The sequence below is a fragment of the Tachysurus vachellii genome, chromosome 5, assembly GCF_030014155.1.
Source record: "Tachysurus vachellii isolate PV-2020 chromosome 5, HZAU_Pvac_v1, whole genome shotgun sequence".
NCBI classification, from domain to species: Eukaryota; Metazoa; Chordata; class Actinopteri; order Siluriformes; family Bagridae; genus Tachysurus; species Tachysurus vachellii.
This window is the reverse complement of record NC_083464.1, coordinates 4,570,850-4,581,109: the sequence shown is the minus strand read 5'-3', so window position 1 is coordinate 4,581,109 and position 10,260 is coordinate 4,570,850.

The following is a 10,260-nucleotide window of genomic DNA, read 5'->3' as shown; positions in this document are numbered from 1 at the left end:
AGAATTACTACACAATGCCTTACAGTGAAAAGCATCTGGCCTCACACTATATGACTCCAATAAAAATGTCCCTCTCTATGCAGATGACCTGTTGTCCCACAGACGAGATGCTACAGCAGAACCTCGACATGCAGACATGCAGACAGGTTCAGACAGACCTAGGCCCTGTAAATAAACTCAACTAAAACAACGATTCTAACCTCTAAAAATGACCCAGAGGTCAGGGAAAGAGATGCAGTTTCATCCTTGGTATGACTAAAATTGATCATGTCACTAAATACCTGAAAGAAAGTGCAATTGGGAATCTCAACTTGGCTGTAAATGAACATAATGAGGAAATAAAAAAGGCTTTCTATGCTGTTAAAAATCTATTCAAGTTCAAATCCCAATTAGAATCTGGTTCAAATATTCCAGTCATTTATAGAACCCATTGTACTATATGGCAGTGAAGTCTGGGGTCCTCTCCTAAATCAGGAATTTCACAAATGGGACAAAATACCATGCATGCAGAGTTTTATAAGAGCTTCCTCAGGGTACAGATGAACACACCTAACAACAGGACACTAACAACCTCATCCACCCCAACCGAATGATTAACATGCAAAAAGAAATGTATCCTAAACTCCATGGCTTTACACGTATTTTCCTATATCACGTATATCCTTCTTTTAATAACAGCTTTAGCTTTTGATATAGAAAAGAGTGTTAACCCTATAAACTTGAAAAAACGTGCCTTAAATATTGCATTCAAATTTCAGTTCAAATTTAATCTCACATATGTTAGAAAAGTAGAATAGAAATTGAAATGATATAAAATTACATTTGTATTAAAATATAGAGAATAAAGATGACTATTGTGGATTAAGTGCAAACGTGTGCAGGTTTAGTGATAATAACAATAATAATAATAATAATAATAATAATAATAATAATAATAATAATAATAATAATGATGAAGTTTGAGATTTACTTAATACCTGGCTAAAAGTAAAAATAAAAGCACAACCAGAAATCCACAAGCTTTAGCGTTTAGCAGTAAAAGACACTTTTCTACTTACTTGATTTGGATTATAAACCCGAACTTTTTTTATTTTTATTCATTCATTTTTCAAGGCTGAGGTTTGTTGTGCTATAAGAGCAGCTTCTATCGACCACATTGTAACCAGTCGTGTATTTTATTTATCCTTGTGAATCACTAAGAGTCATTGTAAAAGGCAGTTCAGAGCTTTGTAGAAATGATTTGTGTTAGTTTGCATTTTTATTCCACTTTTTTATTGCTAACTTGCTACAAAATGCAATACTTAAAAAGCAGCATCTAGAGGAGAAATTTATGCAAATTGACAAAAAATAAGTACGGTGCGTTAAAACCCAGAAATGCAAAACACAACAAAAATAAAAATCACAACATCAAAATCAAAACATAAGAGCAAAATAAAAAGACTAGATAAAAAATAAAATACACAGAAACAAAATCACAACAGCAAATTCAAAACATATGAACAAAATTAGGGGGCACGGTGGCTTAGTGGTTAGCACATTTGCCTCACACCTCCAGGGTTGGGGGTTCGATTCCCGCCTCCGCCTTGTGTGTGTGGAGTTTGCATGTTCTCCCCGTGCCTCGGGGGTTTCCTCCGGGTACTCCGGTTTCCTCCCCCGGTCCAAAGACATGCATGGTAGGTTGATTGGCATCTCTGGAAAAATTGTCCATAGTGTGTGATTGCGTGAGTGAATGAGAGTGTGTGTGTGCCCTGCGATGGGTTGGCACGCCGTCCAGGGTGTATCCTGCCTTGATGCCCCATGACGCCTGAGATAGGCGCAGGCTCCCCGTGACCCGAGGTAGTTCAGATAAGCGGTAGAAAATGAGTGAGTGAGAGAGAGTGAGTGAACAAAATTAAAAAATAAATAAAATATAAAATATACAATAACAAAAAGAAAACCACAACAGCAAAATCAAAGCATAAATACAAATTAAAAAATGAAACACGGAACAATAAAAAAATATTTAGAATTTTCAATTTGTGTTGTGTTTTTTATTTCGTTGTGTGTTATTTAATTGTGATTATTGTTTTTATTTTGTTTTGTATTTGTTTTTTTTTATTATATTATTTTGTTGTTTTACACTTCTTTCCTCCCTTTCCAACCTGTATAGAAATTTTATAAAAAAAATAAAATTTTATAAAAAAATTTTCTTTAAATCTGTATGTTTATGTATATGACATAAAATTGTCATTTGGTTTGATAACTTGACTGAAGGCAAAAACGGTAAAATTAGCAGCAGTTCGTATTGCACATTTCATTCAGAAATCTGAAACAAAAAATAAATTTTTTGTTTGATTTTTTGTCTCTTATTCATCTCCGATTAGGATGATCCCCAAACCTACAGTAGAAAAAAATCCTTTCTGCACCGATTTCCGTAAACATATCATCTCCGTTGGCTGTAATAGTATGTTCAACACGTTTCTTCACGTCTTCTGAGACAAAACACATCTCAGCCTCTACACCACATCACACGACTTCATATAAACCTTTCGATTTATTTATTTTTGCTTCCTACATCATCTTTCCTTACTGTTTTCATTCCCATCTGACAGATTGCATGCACACGGGCGTCAGTCTGCGCTTCAGCAGGACTCTGATGCCTTTTAAAAAAGCGAGGCTTCCCAGGACACGGCAGTCGATTGCACATCCCCGGCTCCCTGCTGTGCTCCAAACAGCAAAACGAAGCCAGAGCAACATTTGTTGTATAGCTGTTATAGCATTTCTTTTATTTTTTAGACAGCAAATCTCCGTTGTGGGAGCAAATATGGCACTCGAGTGGGGAATGAGAACATCGCCGGCCGCTTTACCCCATGAGGACAGACTTCAACAAGGCCAGAAATCGATACTGATCTCCGGCTGTTTAGGAGCCAAAGGCAGGAACACTAAGTCTACTGAGGCCACTGAAAGCTCTTAGTAGACATATTAGCTGGCAGTTGGTACGATTTCCTACTTTGTTATGACAGAAGCAGAAAAACCACAAACAGCTACTGTACAATGATATCTTTTCTTTAACGCTTAATAGAGTTACAAAGACCCTATAAACACACATAATGCTTGCTTTTAAAGTAAGTAAATAAGGTTTGTGGTTAAGGTGTTGGACTATCAATTAGAAGGCTGTGAGTTCAAATCACAAACAACCACCACTGGGGCCCCTGAACAAGGCCCTTTTGTGCTCCATTGTGTAAAAAAATGAGATAAAAACGTAAGTTACTCTGGATAACAGTGTCTGTCAAAAAAACGTAAACAACTATATATACTGTCCAGCATTCAGGGTTATTTGCAAGCTGCGTGTTTTATTTATGATCTTATATGTATATTTTCTAAATGTAATAAGGCCATGGTCTGTGTGAATACGCATACGTGTTAATGTCTGATATTAAAAACACTATAAAAATAAATCGTGAGAATAGAAACTGGGGACGAAATGAGAGACAGTGGTGTTTATAATCCTTTAGAGATGTCTTTAGAAAAACAAAAAAACATGCAGGGAACAGCAGCACCAACACGTGTTGTTGATGATCGAGGTTAGAGGAGAAGACTGGGTCGCTCATCACGCAGACTGTTGTGGAAGACTGTTGTCTTTTGAGAAAATGGCACAGGCCAAGGGTAAAAAAGTTCACTATTTATTTGTGCTGCTGTGCAACAAGACCCAAAGCTCCTCATGTAGCATGACAGGGGAAGAGCCTTGATCATTCACAGTTATATAGAGATTTTCTAAGCATGATTCAAACACAGAAACTGAAGAAGGGAAAGCATCGTCAATCATTGGCTACGTAACAATGTCTGATCGTCTCTGCACCGTTATAAGTCCAGCTCATTCCAACCCTCTAATATTTTACACAAGCAATCTCTGGTAACAACAATTTCTAGTCATGCACACAGAAGGTCAGAACTTCACAAGACACAAATAATCATACTTTATATTTGTGCTGAGAAGAAAAGCATCTAAAACTGCACAACATTTGGTCAAACTTGAGGTTAACTGCTTGTTCAACTTTACTACATCCTTCCCTCTGTCCTCTGTCAAAAATCAGTGTTTATGTGTGTGTTTGTGTGTGTGTGGGGGGGTGGTCAGCCTAGTGGTTAAGGTGTTGGGCTACCAATTGGAAGGTTGTGAGTTCGATTCCTACGTCCACCAAGCTGCCAGTGTTGGGCCGTTGAGCAAGGCCCTTAACCTTCAATTGCTCAGTTGTATAAAAATGAGATAAAATGTAAGTCGCTCTGGATAAGGGCGTCTGCTAAATGCTGTAAATGTGTGTGTGTGTGTGTGTGTGTGTGTGTGTGTGTTTGTGTGTTGATTACACAAGTATCTCACTCTCATGGCTTCTGGGAGAGAGGACACTCATGTTTGCTGATGTGATGATCTTCAATAATCGCTTCTGTCCTTCTAGTTCATGTTTTTTTCTTTTAAAAAACTCCAAATGCTTGTGTTTTTCTCCATGTGCCGAAGCTGCTTTAAAGGCTTCATTGCCTCATTTGACAGCCTATTGCTACATATTATACAGAGAGGATTTGGTACAGCAGAATCACCTGTCGGAATAAACCTACATTTTAAGTATTTTCTATTAAATGTAACTCTCAAGTTCTTGGCAGTCATAGGCTCTTCCTTGGGCCTTTTCCCCTTGCAAAGTAGTTCTCCAAAGACGTTTGTTTTTTTCTTAACTCCTTTTAGCTAGTTTGTGGGCTTCTACAGGTACGAGTCAAGCATGTCAAGAGGAACAGACGGATGTCATTAAAAATTAATCCCGTTTTTTAAGATAAAACATCTTTCAGTGTGTCAAAAATACAAAAATAAGATAAAATATATCTGATATGAAATGATTCAGGGTTTGTTCTATATCAGCGGCTCGTTCTTTATCAACTAGATTGTCCAACTGGCTTACTGACAGACAAACAAACAAACAAATAAACAAACAAACATAAATTTATAAATACATGCATCACCTAGAAACATCAAGTATAATTAGAAATGGTCACATTTTTGCAACCTTTAATAAGGGGGATAAAAAAACAAAAACAAACAAAAATCAGCTAGCGTCAAATGAAAATGACAACGTGTTGAAGAAAGCGGCTCTCGAAGTAAATCCATCACGGGTGCAGCGTTTAGAGACACATCGCTGTTCAATTTCCATGTCGTCACATTGAGTGCTGTTTAATTAGGCTGTCATGCCTGCCATGTGAGAGAGAGGAAAAGGTGTGTGTGTGTGTGTGTGTGTGGGTTTGTGTGTATGCATGTTGTCTGAGGCAGATCCACAAGCCACAACTTATTATCCATGCAAATGAGCTTCACAGATTTATTCCTCAGACTGCTCGGGTTGCTAATCGGCCCTCCGACTCATCATGATCTGATTTCATGTAGTCCGGATCTGAACGACTCTCGTCTCGTGTTTGAGAGAGGGCGTCACGTGTCATTCTTTAATTAATGAAACATTGTTATCATTGGTAAATTGTTGTGCTGTAAGAATAATAGAGGTTCTCACAGTATGTGCACTTGTTGTGGCAGTAACAGCGACTCCCCTCCACTTTAAACACTCAGTATTAGCTCTCTTTTGTCTCTTTGGTTTTTGTAATCATGGACTGCACCTTTTTTGAGGAGTTTATTGATGTCTTGATAGTGATGATTATGATGAAAAAAATCAATGATGATGATGATTATGATGATGATGATGATGATGAAAACAAGAGTGATGATTATGATAAAAAATGATCATAATGATGACAACCAAAAGACATTGATGATGATGATGATGATGATGATGATGATGATGATAACAGTGATCATTATGACAAAAAAGACAATAATGATGATAATGACAACAACAATGATGATGACTAAAAGATGATGATGATGATGATGATGATGGTGATTATGATAATCACAAAAAAGACGATTACGAAAAAGATGACCACGTAATTGATGACAATGATGATGACAATGATGATGACAAAAAAGATGACAATGATGATGATGACGACACTGATGACGATGACAAAAAAGACAATGATGATGATGACAATGATGATGACAAAAAAGATGACAATGATGATGATGACGATACTGATGACGATGACAAAAAAGACAATGATGATGATGATGATGATGATGATGATGATGATGACAAAAAAGATTAAAAAGATTATGATGATGATGATGACGACAATGATGATGGCAAAAAAGCTGATGATGATGATGCAGAGGAGAAGGAGAAGGAGGATGTTAATGGTGATGACGATGATGACAATTATGATGATGATGCCATCGATGAAACTGATAATGAAGATGATGATGATCATATTGATGACATCATCATAGAGCTTCTGACCAGACTGAGACACCTAATATGTCTAAAGTTCCTCACCTTTATGAATCCACATCTAAATCATTGATTTCCAATGAAACCCAAAATAGACTTTTAGAATATTCTTAATAAAGATGTGCCTCTGAACTTGGAAATATGGAAGGAATTCCTGATGGAGATGAAATACTCTCACTTTTTTTTTTTTTTTTTGAAGTATGATTTAAAAGAATTTTCAAAGGTTTTATATCTCTCCTGAACGGGTTTCTAAGGAACTGGGAGGTAAGATGATGATTGGGTCTTGGTAGACATTTGTATGTCAAAGCAATAATAATAATAGTAATAATAATATTAATAATAATATAATAGAAACAGTATTAGAGAATATCGGAGAATATTAGGCTTCTTTACTTTAATAAGGTCTAGTGAGCAAGTGCACTTCAACTGTCATGACAGGAAGTCAAGCAAAAGTGAATTTAATGACAGATCGCTCTTGGCAATTCTTCACTGTGCTTTTACAGCTTCTGCCTTCCAGTTCAATAAAAGAAATAAGGGGGAAAGTCACCACTCATTCTGACCTGTCTGACGTCTGATACGTTCAAATCAAATATAAAGAGCTTTCTGATAAACATTACTGCGTGTATCTCCTGCAGCTCGGTCCTTACGACATTTTGCTGGATTGATAACTGACTTTTATCAGTTTGTGTCTTCTAATTTAATGCAGAATGAACTGGAAATGAGAAAAAAACAAAACAAACAAAAAAAAATCTCGGATCTCTGTGGTGTATGTGGGTGGCAGGTCATTTTTATGAGCTGCTTTATGAGTGTACACAGCAGAAACCTCCTGCAGTTTGTCTTTGCCGGGGCTATCAGTGGGTTTGACAGTAGTGCGTTTAAATTGGACCTCTACCTGTCCACATGCCTCACACCAGTGTCTGAAGTCACTCTGCGCTTTCCTTTTCTTTGGGATTTTATAGAAAGAGGAAAAGGGCTTGTCCATGGCGTTGCCCAGAGTCTTGGCTCACTTCCTGTATTTGGGCTGCATGATACAATAGCTTTGAGCTTTGAAGGCACAGGAACTAGAAGTTCTCTGAGCAGTATTACCAGGTCTTTTTTTTAATGACAAAGGATGACTGCTAACATTTACATTTCCTGCATTTAGCAGACGCTCTTATAATAGAGACTTCAGGTGCTTTGAAGTCTCTATTAATGAATACATCAGTTCAATAGGTTACAGACTTAGAATACCATCAACCTAAAACTCTGTATAGAGTTTTTTTTCCCTAAATACATACATAAAATGCGCTAGTTTAAGTGTCTCAAGAAGAGGTAGGTCTTCGCCCGTTGTTGCCAGTGACTCATCTGTTCGGCCATCTAGGGAAAGTGTATTCCTACCTCTTACCCTTGAAAGATAGTGGGATCAATCGAGCAGTGCTGGTAGAGGCAGTGCTAAGGCAGTGAGGTGCAGTGTGAGAAGTGATAAGAGCTTTGAGGTAAGAGGCAGTTGGTCTATTTTTTTTTTCAAGTCCCTCCTCACAAAAGATAAATGAATAAAATAAGAAATTTTTTTTGGTACCTTCAGAATAGGAAATCGTTGGTGCCTCTGGTGTGTGTGTAGTTAGTACAGTTAGTTTGCTTTGCTAGTTTGGCCATGCTAGTATAAACCCGAGAGTTTAGCATGTAAACAAAAATTAAGCTTCGCTTTAGTTCTGGCAGGCCACGTCGTCAAGCGTGCATCAGCTGTTAATCAGCAGTCCACGACGCTCACCAATCCGGTTACGTCATCCATATTACCCGACCATTTAAATTCCCATTCATTGAGCCGCTTTCCAGCGCGTCGCCCGATGCTGCGACTTAAACTCCCTCCTCCAACCCCGACTCCACCATGCCGGAACCCGTGTTCGTTGTACCAGTTACATCTTAAATCTCCACATTTTTCTCTCTCTCTCCCTCTCTCTAATTATTTATTTATTTATCCATTTATTCATTTATTATTTGCAACAACAACAACAAAAAACTCTATGCATGATCACTGGTTCTGTTATGGGGGGTCTATTCTATTTTCTAGTTGCTGCTCTCCCCGCCCGGTCCATGCATGCGCACGGACGGGCGCGTGGATTCCTGCCCCGAACAGAACCATACCGCCAACACTAACTGTATGCTATCATCTAATAAACTCTCATTTGACAAAGTGGTCCTGACAGAAGTGATCGATTAACATTAACATAACGATTAACAAATGTATGCTATACATTTTGGCTACTACTATTATTCCTGATCAGAAACAAAATGCTGGACAGGCCATTCCCAGTTACCACACGCCCACAAGAAACAGACTACAAGTGAGACAGGTGACTTGCTTTGTAGTATGAACAAAGAGTTAAAAGTAGGTTTGATGTTGCAAGAGTTTATGGCCTCTTTAAAGACAGATGATGAATTAAAGGAAAACATATAAAATGCATAGTAAGCCTCCAGAAAACCTTCAGCATTCTGGAGCTGTACTGGTGCAATGAACACCATGCTTCCAAAATATCGTCCCTCAGTTGATGTTTTGATGATGTTTATGATGATCGAACACATCGCTCCAAAATCTCCCACAAGTGGTTGATTAGTTTGAGATGTAGAGAGTGTGAAGGCCACAGGATATGGTTTGTATGATTTTCATCCTTCATCAGTGAACATGGTATGAGTCCGAAAGGAAGAGACCGTGCTATTCTACAGAAAGCAGCTGGACCAAGGCTTGGCGAGATAGGGAAGGACCGCAGCAATAAGAACAGTGTGGTCCAGGGAGTGTTTCCACTCCTAGAATGCAAATCAGAGAGGATGAGGAGGAGGAGTTTCATCTTGCAGGTTATTTGGTCCTTCAACCAAGACAATTCTGTTTCGCGAAAGGAAAGAAAGTGAAAAACAAAACGGCACAATTAAAACAGAACAACAAAATCAAAACATAAGAACAGAATAAAAAATACAACAAAATAAAAACAAAAAAAATAAAAAATTCAAAAAACACAACAAGATTGTACATATAATAAGCTGATTCATGGTGGATCTCAGAAGCAATATTCTTTATACACTAGGCTTTTGGCAGATAATGAGCCATGCAGATCTGGCAACCCTATGTCTGTAGAAGAGAAAATAACAGCATAAAATGTTCTAAAAATATAATACTAGAATATCTGTGTGATTTCGACCTAGAAAGGCTTAGTGAACATGTTAAGCATGCAGACGGTGAGCTTAATTCTGTGTTACAAAAGCTAGTTGACTGTAATGGATCAGTGTAAGATGATGGATTAGAGGTGGATGAAGGATGAAATTAAACACTGGTTGAAGGACATAACCTTATCCTCATTCATCTATTGTGTCTGTGTGTCTGTGTGTGTCTGTGTGTGTGTGTGTGTGTGTGTGTGTGTGTGTGTGTGTGTGTGTGGTGTGTGTGTAAATATATGTACCACCAAATTCATACAGAGTGACCTTGATCATGTAATAAAGCCACACACACACACACACACACACAGCGCCATACAAATTAATTATAGAAATTAATTGAATTGAAATAAATTGCTTAGTGGTTAGCACGTTCGCCTCACACCTCCAGATTTGGGGGTTCGATTCCCGCCTCCACCTTGTGTGTGTGGAGTTTGCATGTTCTCCCTGTGCCTCGGGGGTTTCCTCCGGGTACTCCAGTTTCCTCCCCCGGTCCAAAGACATGCATGGTAGGTTGATTGGCATCTCTGGAAAATTGTCCGTAGTGTGTGATTGCGTGAGTGAATGAGAGTGTGTGTGTGCCCTGTGATGGGTTGGCACTCCGTCCAGGGTGTATCCTGCCTTGATGCCCGATCGATAACGCCTGAGATTACTTACTTATTTCTACTTACTTGATTTGGATTATAAACCCGAACTTTTTTTATTTTTATTCATTCATTTT